The sequence below is a fragment of the Scyliorhinus torazame genome, chromosome 8 (assembly GCF_047496885.1).
Source record: "Scyliorhinus torazame isolate Kashiwa2021f chromosome 8, sScyTor2.1, whole genome shotgun sequence".
Classification (NCBI taxonomy): Eukaryota; Metazoa; Chordata; class Chondrichthyes; order Carcharhiniformes; family Scyliorhinidae; genus Scyliorhinus; species Scyliorhinus torazame.
In genome coordinates, this window is record NC_092714.1 from 87,346,209 (window position 1) to 87,367,338 (window position 21,130).

Genomic DNA, 21,130 nt, shown 5'->3' on the forward strand with positions numbered 1-21,130 from the left:
TTCACACCTCTTTAACCTGGGGTTACCCCATCTCTGGATCTGTAAAGAGTTAATCACCTGCTAATGCTCGCATTCCAAGCATTGTTTGGCATCTTTGAATTTGTCTATATATGTGTTTCTGGAACAGACCTCTTCATTCACCTGAGGAAGGAGCAGCGCTCCGAAAGCTAGTGACATCGAAACAAACCTGTTGGACTTTAACCTGGCGTTGTAAGACTTCGTACTTCTGAAATAGGGAGATCAAACACAAACTGGGTGAACGCTTTGCAGACAACCTTTTCTCAGGCTGTAAGCATGATCTTCCAGAAGGTTGCTACTTCAATTCAATTTGCTGTCTTGCTGATAATTCTACCCTCAGCCACTGCAATGTTCCAGTGAAGCACAAAAAAAGCTGGATCATCTTATGCTTAAGCAATTTACAGCCTTCTGGATTGAACACAGTCTCCAACAATTTCAGACCATGAACTAACATCGTCCTCCCCACCCCCATCACCAGCCCTCCCGCCCCTAAGTGCCAGTCTACATCTTATTCTTGCATCCAGACGGTGCTGACCTTTATCTTGCTATTAATACCTTCTCTGGACAGCTTTGTTTTTTTTACTACTACCATTACCACTGTTCCATGACATCGTTGTTATTTAATCTCTCTCGCGCTCTTACTAATCCCGACGATCCATTTTGTTCCACCTGACAAAATGCATGAAACCTCTCCAGTTCTGAAGAAGGGTCATATCGGAGTCATAGTCATACAGTACAGAGGAGGCACTTCGGCCCATAGTCTGCTCTGACTACACCAAATCCACACTAATCCCACTTTCTAGCACTTGGCTCATAGCCTTGAATGTTATGACACTTCAAGTGCTCATCCACATACTTTTTTAAAGGTTGTGAGGTTTCCCCCTCTACTACCCACCCAGACAGTGCATTCCAGAATCCCACTACCCTCTGTGTGAAAAATATTTTCCTCAAATCCCCTCTGAACCTCCTTCCCTCACCTTAAAATTATGCCTCCTTAGGCAGCATGGAGGTGCAGTGGTTAGCATTGCTGCCTCACGGCACCAAGGTCCCATGTTCGATCCCGGCTCTGGGTCACTGTTGGTGTGGAGTTTGCACATTCTCCCTGTGTTTGCGTGAGTTTCGCCCCCGCATCCCAAACATGTGCAGGATAGGTGGATTGGCCACTCTTAATTGCCCCTTAATTGGAAAAAATTAATTGGGTACTCAAAATGTATTCATAAAAAATTATGCCTCCTCGTTATTGACCCTTCAACTAACTGAAACAGCTGCTTCCTATCCATCCTGTCCATAGCCCTCACAATCTTATACATCTCAATCAGGTCCCCCCCTCAGCCTTGTCTGCTCTAAAGAAAACAACCTGAGCCTATCCAGCCTTTCTTCATCGCTCAAATGCTCCATATCTCAGGCAACAACCTGGTGAATTGCCTTTGCACCCACTCCAATGGACTCGAAACATTAACTCTAGTTTCTCTCTCCACATGATGCTGTCAGATCTGCTGAGTTAGTTTGATCTAGAATCCCTACAATGCAGAAGGAGGCCATTTGGCCCATCGGGTCTGCACCACCCCTTCGACAGAGAACTGCCATGTCCAATTACCTGTCCACCCTGCCCTATCCGCGATCCTGCACATCCCTGGACACGAAGGGGCAATTTATCATGGTCAATCCACCAACGCACACAACTTTGGACTGCGGATGGAAACCAGAGCAACATAAGGAAACCCGCGCAAACACGGGAAGAATGTACAAACTCCACACAGTGACCCAAGGCTGGAATTGAACCCGGGTCCCTGGTGCTGTGAGGCAGCAGTGCTAACCACTGTGCCATTGTGCCGCGCATATTTGAGTTTTTAATCAAACTGGATAAATTACCATATAATTTGGTTCTTTTAGTAATGATGATGGTTATGGAATAAATATGGCAATTGGCAGAACTAGTCTTATTTTTATTTTACATTGTGTCATGGGATTGTTTACATCCTCCAGCTTTGCAATATGCAATTTGGATTTAGGTCTCAAATACTGCACAAGAATGCTGATCCAGATTTAAACCAATACACTTTATTCAGAGTTAGATGTGTTGCCATTAAGCCAAATTGGGAACCTTGAGTGTTGACAAATAAGTCTCCAGGAATAACACCACTAAATTCTGTAAACAATCACAGTGAAGTCTTCTTACAATACAGAAAAGATGATTCAGAAAATATATGATAAGAGGTTTCTGAAATAGCGAAAGCTCTGTGAACATAAATGCAAAATTGTTTGTTTCCTTTGTTCACGAGATGTGGGCATTGCTAACAAGGGCAGCATTTGTTACTCATTCCTATCTACTTTGAGAAGGTGATGGAGAGCCCACCTTCTTGAACAGCTACAAACCACACGGTGTAGATATACCCATAGTGCTGTTCAGATGAGAGTTCCAGGTAGTTCACCCAGCTACAGTGAAGGAATGGTAACGTTGTTCTATGAAAGGATGGTGTGTAACTTTGAAGGAAACAAAGGTGGTGGTGGTCCCACATCCTGCTGTCCCGTGTTGTTCTAGATGGTGGAGTTCACGGCTTTGGAAGATGCTGCTGAAGTGAGTTGCCACTGTGCACATTGTAGATCAATGATGTTTCCCTGGGACCCATTTTTACTAACTGGCAGACCTTCGGGACCATGCCGACCAATCTTTGTGGCACATGCCACATTCGCTTACCTTTAAAAGGGGAGCCTACGTGTTCCTCATGATCTCACTTCAATAGGTTCACAGGAGGAGAGGTCAATGTGCATACCAGCCGCAGAGTTTAGCCAGTTCCTTTGTGATGTCTTCAGCTTTGTGAGAATGGAAAATCAAATTTTGCAAATGTAGGACGTCGAGAAGGGCAATAGCAACAAATGATTGTTTTATCCTCCTGGGAACTGCTACTCCTGAATGCTGACAACCTCATGGGCTTTTTGCGTACTTTTAATGTGCTATCACAAGTCAGGTACAGCAACATAGTCTTTTAATTTAGAGTCAACTCTAAGTTAACAACTGACTCTGGGATTTCAGCCTTAAAAAGGAATTTTGCACCTACCACTTCTCATTCAAAATCTGAAACTTCTCCTCTCATTTTCCAGTACTCCCTTGCATAACACACATGGGCTTTGCATGTATTTTTTGCATGGGCACAATTGACAAAATCATACCTCAAGAAATCATCTTCATACTGTTTTGTTCCCTAGTTAAGTTTCTTCTTTGCAGGCTGTTAACCAAACCAGAAGCCCTGGAGCTCTGTACAGAGCTAACACTCGCACTGTCTGTCCTGCCCTCCAGCAGATTCTGTTGTGGAATCCTGGCCAATAGGTACACTGCCTATTTGTACCTTTGGCTGTCTCTTACTTGTAAGAAAACAATCCATCTTCATAGTTCCCTTGTCTTGCTTGCTAGCAGCTAGAAAATGGAAGAGGCTTTCCTCTGATTTTGCGCCAAAAGCACGTACATAGAGGTTGCTTGATGTTACGTGTATGTGCAGGGCGCATGACCTGCTCACTGTTGTCGCTTCTGGCCGGAAGACTGCATATAGCCTATTTTCCATCTTATTTAAAAGGTGGTATGGCCACCATGGTCAATAAAAATGCCGGTAGCAGCCATTGGGCCGCTTCTCCTGCAATTGGGACCAGTGCAGGAACGCTGCGGCCGATCACTCAGTGACCATCCCAACAGCACCTAGGACCTACCCGCAGGTCACCACCCTCACTTTGAAAAATCCTATTGTAAATGGTACACTCTGCTGCCACTGTGCACTGGTGGGACTGTATGTTTGTGGTGGTGCATGGGATGCTGATCACTTGGGGTGCTTCATTCTGCTTGGCATTAACCTTCTTCACTGTTTTTGAAGCTGCACTCATCTAGACAAGTAGAGAATATACCATCACACTCCTGACTTGTGCTTTGTAGATGGTGGGCAGGTTTTGGGGACTCAGGGAGCAAGCTATTCACCACAGAATTCCCAGCCTCTGATCTGTTCTTGCAGAAAGGTTAATTATTTGGCTGGTCCAGATCAGTTTCTGGCCATTGGTAGCCTACTGGGTGTTTCAGGTGGGGCATGCGACAATGGTATTGTAGCTTCACTGATCCACATATCTATTTTTTGATATGCCTGGTGCAGCACCTGGCATGCTCTCCTACATTCCTCATCCAACCAGGGGAGATGGATCAAACTAACCCTTGTTGGAAAGGGTCATTGCTTGGTACTGGTGTAGTGTGAATGCTACTCAACACTGATCAGTCCAAGTCTGAATGTTGTCTGGGTTTTACTACATGTGGGCATGTCCTGGTTCAATAACTGAGGAACCATAAATGCACTGAACACTGTGTAACCACCAGGAAACACCCTCATTTAAGATCTTATGATGGAGGAAAGGTGATCGGTGAAGCAATTGGATCCCTGACACCCCAAGGAACCGCTGCAGCGATGTTATGGGGCTCAGATGAGCTATCGCCAACAGCTACAACCATCTTCTTTTGTGCTAGTTTTGACTCCAACCAGTGGCTAAGTTATCCTCCCTACCCACCTCACCCCCAACAGTTCCCACTGACTTTAGTTTAGCTAGGGTTCCTTAATCAAACTCTTGACACACTCTGTCAAATGCTGCCTTGATTTTAACAACAGTCACTCTCACCTCACCCTCTGGATTCAGCTCTTTTGACCATGTTTGAACCAAGAGGCACGGTTTGACAGTGGTTCGCACTGCTGCCTCAAAGCTCCAGGGACCCGGGTTCAATTCCGGTCTCAGGTGACCGTGTGGAGTTTGCACTGTCTGCCCGTGTCTGCGTGGGTTTCCTCCCGGGGCTACTGTTTCCTCCCACAGTCCAAAGATGTACAGGTTAGATGAAGTTTAGTGTCATAAAGGATAGGTGGGGTTACTGGGTTAGGGTGCAGGCCTGGGCTTAAATAAGGTGCTCTTTCCAGGGGCCGGTGCAGACGTGCTGGGCCGAATGGTCTCCTTCTGCACTGTAAGTTCTATGATTCTATAAAGCTCGTAATGAGGTCTGAAATTGAGTTGCCCTGGCGAAAACCAAACCAATCGATCAGCATGTCATGGTTTAATGTTTTTTAAAAATTCATTCATTTTTTTGTTTTAACGAGATGTGGGCTTTGCTGTTGAGGCCAGCATTTGTTGCCCATCCTCATTGCCCATGAGAAGGTGGTGGTGAGCTGCCTTCTTGAACCGCTGCAGTCCATATTGTGTAGGTACACCTGCTGTGATATTAGGGAGGGAGTTTCAGCATTTTGACCCAGCGACAGTGAAGGAACGGCAATATATTTCCAAGGCAGGACGGTGAGAGTGACTTGAAGGGGAACCTCCAGGTTGTGGTGTTTCCACGTATCTGCTGCCCTTGTCCTTCTAGATGGCAGTGGTTGTGAGTTTGGAAAGTGCTGCCTAAGAAACCTTGGTGAGTTCCTGAAGATGGTACATGCTGCTGCGACTTTGTGTCAGCAGTGGAGGGAGTGAATGCTTGTGGAAGGGGTCCCAATTAAGCTGCTTGTTTTTTTCTGGATAGTGTTGAGCTTCTTGAGTGTTGTTGGAGCTGCACTCAATCCAGGCAAGTGGGAGTATTCCATCTCATTCCTGAGTTGTGCCGTGTAGGTGGACAGGCTTTGGGGAGTCAGGTGGTGAGTTACCTGCCACATTCCTAGCCTCTGACCTGCTCTTGTAGCCACAGTATTTATAGGGCTAGTTCAGTTCAGTTTCTGGTCAATGGTAACCCCAGGATTAAGATAGTGGTGGATTCAGTGATGGTAATGCCATTGACTGTCAAGGGGCGATTGTTCGATTATCTCTTATTGGTGATGGTCATTACCTGGCACTCGCATGGCACAAATGTTGCTTGCTACTTGTCAACCCAAGCCTGGATATTGTCCAGGTCTTGCTGCATTTACACGTGGACTGCTTCAGTAGTTGAGGAGTCACAAATGGTGCTGAATGTTGTGCAATCATCTGAGAACAATCGCCACGTCTGACCTTATGATGGAAGGGACATCGTTTAATGAAGCAGCTGAACATGGTTGAGCCTAGGGCACTAGCCTGAGGAACTCTTGCAGTGATGCTCAGGGACCAAGATGGCTGACCTCCAACCACCACTGCCATCTTCCTTTGTGCCAGGTATGACTTCAACCAGTGGAGAGTTTCCCCCCTGATTCCCATTGACTCCAGTTTTGCTAAGGTTCCTTGATGCCATACACGATCAAATGCTGCCTTAATGTCAAGGACAGTCACTCTCACCTCACTTCTGGAGTGAGCTCTTTTGTCCATGTGGTCAGGAGCTGGGTGACCCTGGCAGAACCCAAACTGGGCTTCAGTGAGCAGGTTACTGCAAAGCAAATGCCGCTTGATAGCACTGTTGATGACCCCTTCCATCACATTACTGATGATTGAGAGTAGACTGATAGGGCGGTAATTGGCCAGGTTTGATTTATCCTGCTTCTTGTGTACAGGACATATCTGGGCAATTTTTCACTTTTTCGGGTACATGCCAGTGTTGTAGATGTACTGAACAGCTTGGTGAGGGGTGCACTGTCCACATCTTCCTCTGCTCATAACCGAGCGCAGAATGATTGGGTCAATAATATGCCAAATTGGATTTATCCTTTATTTTGTGGAAAGGGATACTTGGGCAATTTTTTTCATTGTCGTGTGGATGCTAGTCTTGTCGTTATACTGGAACATCTTGCCTAGGTTTGTGGTTAATTCTGGAGTGTAACTCTTCGGTACTGCAGCTGCAATGTCATCAGGGCCCATAGCCTTTGCTGTGTCCAGTACCTTCAGCTGTTTCTTAATATCACTTGGAGTGAGCTGAAATGGCTGAAGAGTGGCATCTCTGTCGCCGAGGACCGGAAGAGGTCGAGACCAATTATCCACTCTGGCTGAAGACGGTTGCAAGTTTTTCTGCCTTATCTTTTGCACTGATCTGATTTTCCATATTTTTCAAAATTACTTGTATTTCCTCATACCAGTAATCATTTATAAAGCAAATAAATATTAAATATAACAAATAAATATTGTTCTTACTTTATGAGTCTATCTTTGAGCTATTTGGTCTTCAGACCACATTGAACCCTACCTTGAGGAAAGGCACCCTCTTATACCTGTGCTGCACAAGAGCCTTGTTCATGTTGAATTCACGTGATATCTTTTTTCCTGTATCCTTCACTAACTTGATGAAGCAGAGCAGCTCCTGCTCATTTCAACTTATTGATTTAAAGTTAAAATTTCTGGTGAAACATCATCAATCTTGCAATCCTGGACTGTTGTCAGATTATTTTAATACGCCTCCACTAATTGTCACTCTGGGCTATTCAGGAGAGTTTGTTATTGGTTGCAGCAGATACTCAGGAATAAGTGCAAGTGAAATAAAAACAGAAAATGCTGGAAAGACCCAGCAGGTTTGGCAGCCTCTGTGCAGAGGGAAACAGAGTTGATGTTTCCAGTCCGCTACGGAATTTCTGTTTTTATTTCAGATTTCGAGCATCCGCAGTATTTTGCCATTATTTATGAGTGCACGTAATGGGGTAAAGTACCTTCAGTTCTGCTACCATTGAGGATGGAGAAGTTTGTGGAGTTTCCTCCTTCAGTTAGATGTCTAATTGTCCACCACCCACCATTCATGACTGGATGTGGTGGGAATGCAGAGTTTTGATCCAGTCCATCAGTTGTGGGTCACTTCATTTATCATATGCTGCTTCTGCTGACCAGAATGCATGTAGTTCTGCATTGTAGCATCATTCGGTTGGCACCTCATTTTTAGGTGCTGCTCCTGGCATGCCCTCCTACATTCCTCATTGAACCAGGATTTTGCCAATTGTGGCCTTTGAAAACAAAATTAGTAGACGGGGCAAAAATCCATCAAACCTGAAAAGAGATATGAGATTAAGAAATTGTCCTCTTGAAAGATATCCAAATAAAGTTAAAGGCATGTCAGTCATCGTTTAAAATAATGGATAAATGAGAATGTGCTTAGTACATGAAAGTACATTAAGAAAGCGAGATGATAAAATACAGAGTGAAATATGACTGCTTTTGAGGTTATAAGACAATAGGAATAGTATACCCAGAATGGCATATACCGAGGACACGTATCATCCAGAAGTTACGGTTACATAATTACAATGCACTTTTTACATTTGAGATACAAGGCAAAATGTTCTACAAAAATTGAGAAAATTAAACTGTGCACATAGTCTTTGGAAGGGATAAAGCTTAATGGGCTAAACGGTGTTTTCTTGTTCCATGCTTTATGCTTTTGTGCAGGTCTCCAAATTCCGAATCTCACTTGGCAGATTCCGGCAGCAGTCAAGGTGTTACAATAGATTTTAGCACACCCTACCTAGGTAAAATAAATCTGGCCATAGTACTCATCAGTGGCCCCTCCTAGAAAGTGCATAATATAAACGTTGGCCAACATTGAGCTTCGCTCTGCTGCTTTCCATCCAATGGTTGAATAACCTGCCAATATTCAGCATTTCGATTCACATGAGTAGATACTTGGGTAAGGAATTAGATGGTTGCCAGCCCCAACTAATTGTTCGCATTCAGCCAGGAGAGAAAATTTGAGGAGATTAATTTCTGTCAAATGTACAAAATCCTTACCTGCCAAATATGTGCAAATATCGCAACAAAATAGATTGTAAGGTTCTTTACCACATTACTTGCACTTTTATAAATATAAACAAAATACTGTGGATACTGTAAATCTGAAATAAATCTGTAGCGGACTGGAAACGTCAACTGTTTCCACTCCGCAGATACTGCCAAACCTGCAGAGTATTTCCAGCATTTTGTTTTTACGTCACTTGCACTCATTCCTGAGTTATATGCTGCAACCAATAACAAAAGCGCCTGAATAGCCCAGTGAAAGTTTGTGGAGGCATATTGAAATAATCTGTCAACAGTCCAGGATTACAAGATTGATGATGTTTCACCGGAAAGTTTACTTTAAATCAGAATTAAGTTGAAATGAGTAGGAGCTGCTCTGCTTCATCAAGTTCAAGTCAATGAAGGCTACAGGAAGAAAGATATCATCATACGAGTTCAACACGAACAAGGCTCTTGTGCAACACAGGCAAATAGAGGATGCCCTTCCTCAAGGTAGGGTTCAATGTGGTCTGAAAACCAAATTGGTCAAAGTTGAGCTCCTTTAAGAAGAACGATATGGATGGTTTACAAAGGACTACTCGTATTAGGAAATACAAGTAATTTTGAAACATTTGGAAAATTTGAATTATTTCCATTTTAATAAATAATAGTCTTTATTGTCACAAGTAGACTTACATTAACACTGCAATGAAGTTACTGTGAAAAGCCCCTAGTCGCCACATTCTGGCAACTGTTCAGAAGGAGAATTCAGAATGTCCAAATTACCTAACAGCACGTCTTTCAGGACTTGTGGGAGGAAACCGGAGCACCCGGATTTGAACAGTTTACAGAGTGATGTGGTAGAAGTGTTCAAAATTATGAAAAGATAGATCAAGGGAAATATAAACAGATTGCTTTGGTAGCAGGAATGAGACAAAAGATTAAATGCCGGAGGATTCGATTTGGAACAGAGGGAGAAACCTATCTATATTGTGAATGGATCTGGAATCATTTCCAAGGTTGGTGCCTCGACAAAAATTATTTCAACATTAAAAATTAGATTGGAAAGGTGGACGAAAGAACAAAAACAGGTGTTTAAGGCAGTGTTTTTCAAACTTTTTTTTCCGGGGACCCATTTTTACCATCCGACCAACCTTCGGGACCCAACTCGGCCGACCTTCGCGACCCATGCTGGCCGGCCTTCACGACCCACACCGGCCGACCTTCGCAACCCACGCCGGCCGACCCGCCCGACCCACCATTTTCTCTTACCTTGTTTGTTGCTGACAAAAATGGAGAAAATGGTTTTGAGTCCCTTTGTCCCCAATGGTCCCTTTGGCCCCCCGAACTTGGAAAAAAAAAGGCTGCGACCATATTTTAAAAATGCGGTCACTCTGCGCATGCATGCCTGATCTTCGGTGCGCATGCGCACCAATGATCGGGCACGTATGCGCAGTGCAGCCGATTTTTAAAAAAATCTGTTCCTGGCCATTTTGAAGGCCGCTCGTAACCGGCATTATTAAAAGCCGGCTGCTGCGGCTGTTGTGCGTGGATTTGTGCGATCGGGAGCACCGCAACGGATGGCTCCGCGACCCTCCGGACACCTGCGCGGGTCGCGCACCCGAGTTTGACAATGCCTGGCTTAAGGGATATGATAACAAGGTGCATAAATGTGATTAGCACTATATGCTCACATGGAGTTTTTAAAAATTCATTTACAGGATATGGCATCGCGGTTAGGCCAGCATATATTGCCCATCCCTAGTTGCCCTTCAGAAGGTGGTGGTGAGTTGCCTTCTTGAACCGCTGCAGTCCTTGGGGTGTAGGTACACCCTCTGTGCTGTTAGGGAGGGAGTTCCAGGATGTTGCCCCAGCGACAGCGAAGGAACAGCGATATATTTCCAAGTCAGGGTGGTGAGTGACTTGGAGCAGAACTCCAGGTGGTGGGGTTTCCATGTATCTGTTGGTCTTGTCCTATATGGTAGTGGTCGTGGGTTTGGAAGGTGCTGTCTAAGGAACTTTGGTGAGTTACTGCAGTGCATCTTGCAGATTTTGTCATCAATACCCAGACCATCAGCTGCCACTGTTCGTCAATGGTGGAGGGTTTGAATGTTTGTGGATGGGGGAGCAATCAAGTGGGTTGCGTTGTCCTCGATGGTTTCAAGCTTCTTGAGTGTTGTTGGAGCTGCACTCATCTAGACAAGTGGAGGTATTCCATTACACTCCTGACTTGTGTCTTGTAGATGGTGGACAGGCTTTGGGGGTCAGGTGGGGAGCTACTCGCCGTAGACCTGCCCTGGTAGCCACAGTATTAATATGTCTAATCCAGTTCAGTTTCTGGCAAACGACAACATGAACTAGTGACCCAATGGCCTGCTTTCAGGGTATAACACATGTATTTCTATCAATTTTAGTCCTGAGGAAGAGCCTTAATCCCAAAATATTAAGACCCCTTTTCACTTTACAGATGCTGACTGACCTGCTGTGTACCAGCTCACATGGAGGGTAAAATGTTAACACTTACAGATTGGACTGAATGGCTAATTTCTCTGGTGTAAGTTCTCTGTGCTTTTATTAGACACTAAGCTGGTGATCTGGGTATTGATGACAAAATCAGGCAGCAACATCAAAATCTAAATGACAGCTCACCAAATGAGAAATATTTATCTCTGATCTCAAGAACCGACCAGTGTTTACTGTGGTGTTCTTTATGTTGCTTACTTCAGGATGGTTGGCGTAGTGTTCACAAAGACCACAAAATAGCTTTAACTTAAACAAAGCTATAAATTTATTAACACTACTAACTTGGATTCGACACATACTCCTAAAGAATACCAGTTGATTAATAATATCTAAACTACACTCATCTAGGTCTAATCTCACTACTGGTTTAAACTATGTTCTGCACTCACTTACGCTATCTGTCCTTCTGACTCTCACTAGCTAATTCCTGCACACACTCGCTCCCAAGGCTTAGCATCATTGCCTTATACAGTTGTAACTGCAGCTCCCTCGAGTGGCTATTCTCGACACTTCATTAACCCTTGCAGTTCTGATAGTTATGATAATACCACATTTACCATTATGAAAGGAAATGCACTTCAGAGTACACAACAATATAACAATGTGTCGAGCACTGCTATCTGACATACAAGAGGAGCTTCTTGGACATCATGCAAAGGAATATTCAAGATGCAGTTTAGCTCTACATACATTTCTACCAGGAATTTCAGGCAGGCAAGCCAGTGCAATTTGAAAAATGACCCATTCCAAATAAAAGCACCCTGTGCAAATCACTGCAGTTAAATCTCGTTTCATAAAAGGATAAAATCAAAAGAGACAGATACGTTCTTCAAGCTAATAATACCGAGCCAACAATTTGTGGTTATTATTCAAGTGAATTGCAAGTCCGAATTCTAAATTTCTATTTGAGCTGCTTGTTTAGGATAGAATTCCTGTGATCATGAAATAACGAAAAAGGACTCCTTCCTCCTTTTTACAGTCTGCTGAAACCTTCCACACTGTTCCCAAGTGCAACTTACTTAGATGATTCAAATGATCAATTCTTAAAGGACTGAAACTACTGACACTAAATCTAGAAGAGTTGCTGTGATCTCTTTGATCCAATTATTTGTAGAAAGCTCATCCACTTGTCTCAACACAATGCAACTGGCCTTAATTGTGCTTAGTTCTTTGGTGATTTGGGCAAGGCTTGCAATTCCTCAGCGGAAGCACCAGATGACCAGACTGTTTGAAAATTTTCTAGCAGGCCCTCGCCTTTCCTGATATTCCTTCCACTTGAACCTGAATGGAAATGAGGAGCCGGGTTGTCTCGCAGAAGCAATCTCAAGGCCAGTGTGAAGGTAGCTTACATGCTCAGTTCCGTCAGTACTATAACTAGGGTCTGGGTTCAATGCTGCAAGTTTAATGGCCTCAAGAGAAGAAAGGGCAAATACACCTCTTCATCTCTCCATCTCTCTCAGCAGCACCTCATAATCCTTCTGCTACCATCATTTAGTATTACCTTTTCTCCAGCACATCCTTCTGTCTCTTAATCATTCAAAACACATTCACCTCTTGCTTTACTCTCTTCACATTACATACTAACACTATTCATTCTCTGTCACTTGCAGTCACCAACTTACTGCCATACTAATTTGCTACATCACAACAGGTCCAATCCTTTAAAGGTACGCGATTGGCTTTAAAGTGTTTTGGGGAGTCCCAAGGTCATGAAAGATGCTAGATAAATGAAAGTATTTTTTATAAAAGTGTATGTAATTAGGGCCTAAGCAGTCACAATCTCTACATTACTTGGTTCTCCCTCTAACCCATAAGAGTTGGCATCAAAAAACATAATTTAGCTTCTTACCATTTTGTGAGTACACATCAGATACAATGATTACTGCAATGTTGATGACTGAGGACTCAATTAATTCCCACCCAGGTATTGGTGAGCTGGACAAGTGCAAACAAGGTGCTTCAATTAATTTCAAAAAGTTTCATTAAAAGAAAATCATGCAGAAAGTTTAAGCATTTCAAAGAACACTATCCCCTGTATATTAGCCTGACAGAGGAGAACTTTCCTTTTATATTTGGACAACTGGACTATGTTGCTCTGAGCATTTAATTGGATACAGAAATCTAAACATCCAATCACACAACTGTGAATTTCACAAATCTACTGGCAGGTTAAATTGTTACAGGGTATTTTGACCCTAACATTCAGTAGAGTCATTGTAGCTTATTTTTTTAAGTACTTCATGTACTGTAGATAAAAATTAAGCAAGAACACTATGCTCCTGTTACATGCCAAAAGTGTGTAAAATTAGTTTGTTATTAATAACTACTTTTAGACTAATAGCCAGGATATACAGATTTTTCGTTTTAGAAACCCGACAATTGACTTAACTTTGAAAATGCTCAGATTCTGATATGTATTAAAGGTAAATGCAAGTACTTGCAGAAATGATGCTGGATATTATTAATATTGTGCTTTGAAAATTCCGAACAGACTACCAAAATCTTATGTAAATATGAATGCAAAGACAATGAGTCAGAGGTAGAAAAGTCTGGAGATATTCATTAGGACAGGCAGTATCTGTGGAGAGAGAAACAGAGTTAGCTTTTCAGGTCAATAACCTGTCTGATGTTGCAGGCTCCCTTGTTATAATACACCCAAACTAGCTCTACAGAAATTCAGCAACACATTATGGAGTCTTCCTAACGCTCAAAGTGAATTACGGTCCCTGGTCACATATCTTCGATGCCTGATATTGGACTTCTAGGGCGCTATTCTCCAAACCCCCCCCCCCCCCCACGCCGGGGGGGGGGGGGGGGGGAGAATCGCCGGGGCGCCGCGCGAATTGCGCCACGCCACCCCGACCCCCGCACACGATTCGCCCACCCCCCGGAAACCAGCGGCGCGTGATTCGCACGGGGCCGCTCGGAGAACCAGCGAGTGGCGATTCACGGCCGCTACGACACAACAGGTTCCCGCCGGCGCTGTCCACCCCTGGTCGCTGTCGGCGGGAACTCTGAGGGAATGCTGGTGGGGCAGCCTGTGGGGAGGGGGAGGGGGGCTCGTTCATCGGGGTCCTCCGATGGGGTCTGGCCCGCGATCGGGGCCCACCGATCGGTGGGCCAGCCTCTCCCCCCCCCCCCCGGGCCTATCTCCTTCCGCGCATGGCCCCAGAACACCGGCTTCGTGTTGGTGAGGGGCCGGCGTGCATAAGCCGTTCCCCACGCATGCGCAGGATGACACGGCCCAACTGTGCATGCGCAGGATTGGGCTGCCCCAACTGCGCATGCGCGGTGCCTATTTGGTGCCGCGTAAGGACGCTGGAACGGTGTGAACCACCCTAGCGCCGTGCTGGCCCCCTGTGGGGGCCAGAATAGGTTGTGTCCGGGCCCTGTTTGTGCCGTCGACAGCGTTCACGACGGCGCGAACACTTGGCCTCAATATCGGAGAATCGCCCCCCGTATCTTTATGTGGCTTGTCACAGTCCTCCTCAGGGCTGTTAAGAAGCAGAGCAAAGCTGGACAACGATTACTCCTAACTGTGAAGACATGAAGGGCATGATTCAATCACTGGTGCATAGAACTAGAACAGTACAGCACACTACAGGCCCTTCGGCCCACAATGTTATGCCGACCACTTATCCTAATCTAATATTTTCTGGAAATGCAGAATTGCTGCCTCAGACACTGGAGAATTTTAAATTTAGTATGAGTTATTAAGAGATTTTGTGTTCGGCAATAATTTTGCAAACTAAGCGTAGAGTGTCTTTATTGTAGAAAAATGCCCCCAACGGGCTTCACAATTGTGTAATAATTTTTATAAATGAACCAAAGGAGAATATGATGAAGTGAACAAAACCTTCTTCAACAAGATCCGTTTTAAACAGGTCTCAAAAGGAAAAGAGTGAGATAGAGAAGCAGATTGTTTTCGGGAAAGAATTTCAGACCATAGGTTCTAAGTGATCTGAAGGCTCAGTCGCCATTAGTGAGATTGAGGGAGTGGGGATGCACAATGATGTTGACATCAGGAAGGCAGGAAATTGTAATGCTGTATAAGGGTAACAGGGAAAGATCATGGAGGGATTTAAACAACATCTAAGAATTTTAGAGAAAAAGGTAAACTTCAGGAAATACACAGCAGGGTCTGGCAGGTTCGGGATGTGACAGGCTTCTAGCAAATATAGTGGCAGGGAAGGGGATTGGGGGGGGATAGCAGGACAAATGTGAAGGTTGATGATGGTATTTTCAGCATTTTCTGTTCCTATTTCAGAGTTCCAACATCCACAGTCATTTGCTTTACTTAAGAATTTAACATCCGAGTTACTGAAGGACCAGGAGTATGTAGGTCAACTGGGGGGAGAGATAATGGGCAATAGGGTTATGGACAGCAGGACTTACGATGAACTGAAACTTAGAAAGAGTGTGTTATATTAATCCAATATGATTTAGGAATTGTATGTTCATGCATATGTATGTATCAACGGCACTCACTACGGCACTACAATCTAGCACAACCACATGGAGAGTTGGAAGAAATACTTTTGAGGATCTCTATCCTGAATGGCCCGGATCTTCTTGTCATTGGATCTTCTTGTCATTGGAAGAGTAGGTGTCTGACCTGTTGCTGATTGTAATTTAAACTGCCCACTTCCCATTTTACACTGGAGCCTTTTGCACCTTCCAATCTTGGCTCTGTGTATCTGTGAAGAACAGCATGAACACATTCCAATGAGGCCTTACCGTCACTTTCTCATGAACTGAAGCTACGTCCATAGAACATACAGTGCAGAAGGAGGCCATTCGGCCCATCGGGTCTGCACTGACCCACTTAAGCCCTCACTTCCACCCTATTTCCAAAACCCAATAACCCCTCCTAATCTTTTTGGACACTAAGGGCAATTTATCAATCCACCTAACCTGCATGTCTTCGGACTGAGGGAGGCAACCGGAGCACCCGGAGGAAACCCATGCAGACACGGGGAGAACATGCGGACTCCACACAGACAGTAACCTAGCAGGGAATCGAACCTGGGATCCTGGAGCTGTTAAGCCAGCGCTAGCCACATGTGCTACCGTGCTGCCCTTAAAATCTGTCTTCAGTCCAGTACCTTACACTGTTTGAAGTGGAGCTGTCACCCCAGATTGCACCACTGCACACCCGACAGAGTTCAGCCCCCTCACTACCTGACAGTGCTCACTCCCATCCTCCCTCCCTTCCTTCGACAGTGCTCACCTCCCCAGATAGTGTTCACACCCCCAATAGTGCCCGCATCCTCTCCTCCCTCCCCTAGTCAGTGCTCACCCTGCCCCAACGATACCCCCCTCAACTCTGAACACTCCCAGCTCACTCTAAAAGCCCCTCACCCTGAACAACATTTATATCCCCACCCCATGCACACCCCGACAATGATGACTGTCCCGACATTGGCCAGACAGGACAGGAGCCAAGAATTCCAAAAGGCAAGTCAGAAGAAGAGAGTGAGTGGTGTCAACATGGTCTGAAAGAGTGAGCAGTTGCAGGCTTTCCTGTTGCCATGGTGCTGGGTGCAGTAGTTAGGCATGTTAGCTGACTTACTTCAAACTGCTCTTCAGAAGGCTTCATATCTGCTTGGTAAAGCTCTAAGTAAATTTCTGTTAAAAATCAGGATAAGTATGGAGGCAAACAGAACAGGTCTCAGTGGGTCTGGCCATCTGATCCCACTGTCATTGGGAATCATGCAGCAGGCCTGGCACGGTATGGGAGAGTGGGGTGCAGTGGTAATGTAATTGAACTAAAAATCCAGAAGCCCAGCTAACGATCTGAATTCAAATCCCACTATGACAATTGGTGGAATTTTAATTTAATTAATAAATCTTGACTTGAAAGCTCGTCTCTATTGTGATAACCAGGAAACTATCATTGTTTGTTAGGGATGGCAAGAAATGCTGGCATTGCCAGCGATGCCCACATCCCACAAACAATTTTTTTAAAAATCCCAGCAATGTACATGTATGCCTCATAATTCTAAGGCGCATCAGTGATTTAAGTTGGATCATTCGCCGCTTTCCATATCAAAAGATTCAGGGAATTATTTTGAACTGCTGAGAATCACAATGCATAACTAGTGACAGAAAGTGTCTGGGTAAAATAAATGCTGTATTAGTTTGAGAAAAATCAACCCAAATTAGTGCCAGAGACAGAGAAAAACTGAGTGAATCATGCAAGATGGCTGCCAATGGGGCAATGACCATGCAGCTCCATCTTAGGATGAAGTCAGGGGCTGATAATGTCCTCAGGGCATTTGAGATATTTAAACAAAAGTGCAGATTGGCTTTCAGTCATTTTCTAAAGATGGAATAATATTGCTGTGTTATTATATTATTCCTATATGATTTAGGAATTATATTGTCATGTGAATCATGATGATCCTTGCGCTTTGGAAAAAACCCTGTTTTTTCTATTGGGGATTCCAAAGTGAAACAAGAGAGAATTCTGAAAATGGTGTAGACTACAAATGTTAGTTTTGAGAATTTTCATGCCCTACCACCCTAGTCTCTCAAATACCACAGTGTTGTCTGGTCCGCCTTATATTTTTGCTACTTGTATTCAACTTTTGTCAATTCTACTCATTTGAGAGGCAGCATGGTGGCGCAGTGGTTCGTAAGGGCTCCAGTCATTGTCCATGTGGAGTTTGCATGTTTTCCCCGTGTCTGCGTGGGTCTCACCCCCACAACCTAAAAAGATGTGCACCCTAAATTGCACCTTATCAGAAAAGAATAATTGGGTACTAAATTTTTAAAACGTTTTTATTTTATTTTACGCATTTAAAATTAGTTCCTACAGCCCTGTAACATGCTTGAAAATCTCCGTCACCCTTTGAATGGAGCTCATGCACACGATTGCTTTCCTGTGGTCGGCAATGCCAAATTCGTGCTAAAAGTGATAACTTCAAATTTAATGGCTTGTTCCTTTAAATAAAAGTCGTGCGCAATAAATTGTGGTCATCCTTTCAAGTTCAGCCTTCATATTTGTGATCATGCTGGCAAGGCACATAGGCCAGGGGCAGGAACTGTCACATGAGGCCCTGGCTGGAATTGATACTGGCAGTCAGCATGAGCACTCAAATCAACACAAACTCGTTATCGCTATACGGACTTTGTGATTACGCACTCCCGTTTACACAAAAGAACAAAACCATGCTATGAGATTGTAACAAGCTTCCAGACACAGGTGATCAACTTTGCAGCAGTATGAAGAACAGACAAAAGAAGCCATCAGACCCCATACTGAGCCGGTGGCTGGTCAGACAGGGGGGGGGGGGGGGGGGGGGTTCAGAGGACAATGGGTCTTGATTGAACCACCATTGATAAAGAAGAGTATCCTATTCTTCCCACATATGAGTTGGGGTTTGGATGGGACAATGGCCAGTTGTGGACATATACTTATGACTCAATGCTAGAATACCAGTATATAGAAAAGAACATCAGAACAGACCCTCACCAATAACCTAGGAGCCCCTCAGGCATAAGCATCCCAAGAAGAAAGGACCCTGGGTTTCGAAGCCCAGAGAAGACATGCACATTGAGTGATCGTAGCCTGCCAGTTTCCTTCACTAAGTGCAGGTAAAACCTAAAGCTCAGCTGTGAGTCCGAGTCATACTTTGTTTAGTGGGAGAATTCTGAATAAATTTGCGTTAAACTGAACCTGTTTTGTCCTTTATTCATCTCGCAAATAAGGGCACCTGGGTAAAACATTTGATTAATACACTGGTCGAAGTATCTGATACTTTCACAGATACAACATATTCATTTAGTATGTTGCTACAATTTTTAAAAATGGACATGTTAAAGGAGTCTGCCGTGGGTCTACACTCAAAATATGACCATTGTATGAGTCTATTACAATGCACTAGTATGTAGATGTGTTAATAGTAGCAACAACGCAGTTTTAGCACCATTGTTCACAGGCCGTATTTTCTGCAAACGAGTACGGCAATGGGATGAATGGATTAACATATATTTACTAAAAACAGCAATTGAGATAATTACTGAGAGCAGACCTTACTTGATTAAAGTCACACTACCATTTTCAGAGTTTCAAGCAGCATTAAATATGGGTGCAACAATTCAAACTTAAAACAGTCTTTAATGAATTCCGATTGAGTGATGTAAAGGAAGCACACGTTATGTTGCGCCACCCTCCCCCCTCCCCTTGCCACCCCCCCACCCCCCCTTGCCACCCCCGCCCCTTCGCTGATATATATTTTAAATTTGACACTGCAAAACTAACCTAAACACCCAGGTACAAAGTTTATCCAAATATGCCCAAGAATTTAAAGCATACAGACAGGGAAAACAAATAATCACATGATAAGCACGCGCCTGCCGAGACAGCTGAATTTAAGATGGCGACCAGTTCCCCCACACCTTAGATGACTGAAACTGGGAGCGAGATTCTTGTCACTGAGCTTGACAAACCCAAAAGAAGTTTAGCTCTGGAACTGAAAAATTCTTTGCAAGAGTCATTGAGTCCAATTTGTCCTTCTCTCGACACCACCCGTCTAGCTGTTGATTCTCACACCAATACCCTTACTGACATCAAGGCAGTCCTCTCGGACAACAGTGTAAGAATCTGTACACTGGAGTCCAGGTTGACTGCGGTGATTAAGGAGAGTGTGTCACTGCAGGTCAATGTCGATGACTTGGAAAACCGGTCAAGACAACAAAATCTACACATTGTTGGCCTACTGGAGGGAACGGAGGGCAGGGCCTGACTAAACAGAGCCCACTGTACCCCCTGACTGAAGCCTCACCCAGCAGACTCCCTTCAAATTGCTGTGGTATGGTTCCATCACTACAAAGAAAAGGAGCTTGTTCTTTGGTGGGCAAAGGAGTACCTCGATGTCACTTATCAAGGCCACTCAATTAGGATTTACTGAGATAGGAGTGCCAATCTGGCAAGGAAGCAAACAGCATTGAGCAACATCAAGTACATGCTACACAAGAAAGGAGTAAACTTCGGGTTGATTCACCCTGCCACCTCCACATCACACTCAGTAGTGAAGATCACTTCTTCGACATGCCAGACGACACGGATTCTTTCCCTCAGCGGTGCACAATTAATACCTGACTGGATAACTAACTATCTGTTGTCATAGTCGAATTCATGGAGGTAACGACTGGTACTTGGTGCTTTCAATGCCTGGTCATTGTTATCAAAACTCGGGGTCACTAAAAATGGACCTGTTGAATGTACATCTGCAGACTAGGTCTCTTATCTCAAACCGTACTCTGCAATGGGAAAGACAGCATCGGACTCTTAGGATCTTTATTTTCATGGCAATTTATTGATGCATATCCCCAACCCAGGAGGATGTCTTGGCTGGTTCTTTCAGTTATGGTCAAGATACTTGGCTACCCAGAGTTAAGTAGAAATGTTAAGAACATAGAACATACAGTGCAGGAGGCGGCCATTCGGCCCATCGAGTCTGCACCGACCCACTTAAGCCCTCACTTCCACCCTAGCCACGTAACCCAATAACCCCTCCTAACCTTTTTGGAGCACTAGGAATAAGGGAGATGAACTTAGAGCATGGATCAGTACTTGGAACTACGATATTGTGGCCATTACAGAGACATAGATTTCACAGGGGCAGGAATGGTTGTTAGATGTTCCGGGGTTTAGATGTTTTCAGAAGAATAGGGAGGGAGGTAAAAGAGGAGGGGGAGTGGCACTGTTATTAAGGGAGTGCACCACAGCTGCTGAAAAGGAGTTAGTTGAGGAGGGTTTGTCTACTGAGTCAGAATGGGTGGAAGTCAGAAACAAGAAAGGAGCAGTCACTTTATTGGGAGTTTTCTACAGACCCCCCAATAGCAGCAGAGAGATAGAGGAACAGATTGGGCGGCAGATCTTGGAAAAGTGCAGAAGTAACAGAGTTGTTGTCATGGGTGACTTCAACTTCCCTAATATTGACTGGAACCTCCTGAGTGCGAATGGGTTGGATGGAGCAGA

At 44.4% G+C, this 21,130-nt stretch overlaps 1 protein-coding gene across 6 annotated transcripts in view; it reads right to left on the minus strand.

The window, feature by feature from the left end:
- LOC140427991 (zinc finger and BTB domain-containing protein 20-like) overlaps nucleotides 1-21,130 on the minus strand; it is a 502,007-nt gene that overhangs the window by 352,263 nt on the left and 128,614 nt on the right. The window contains exon 3 of one of the 6 annotated variants that reach the window (XM_072513924.1): nucleotides 7,566-7,896. The exons of the other annotated variants lie outside the window; for them this stretch is intronic. The gene's annotated coding sequence lies outside the window, so the exon portion shown is untranslated. The remainder of the gene's footprint in view (nucleotides 1-7,565; nucleotides 7,897-21,130) is intronic. 6 annotated transcript variants of the gene reach the window in all.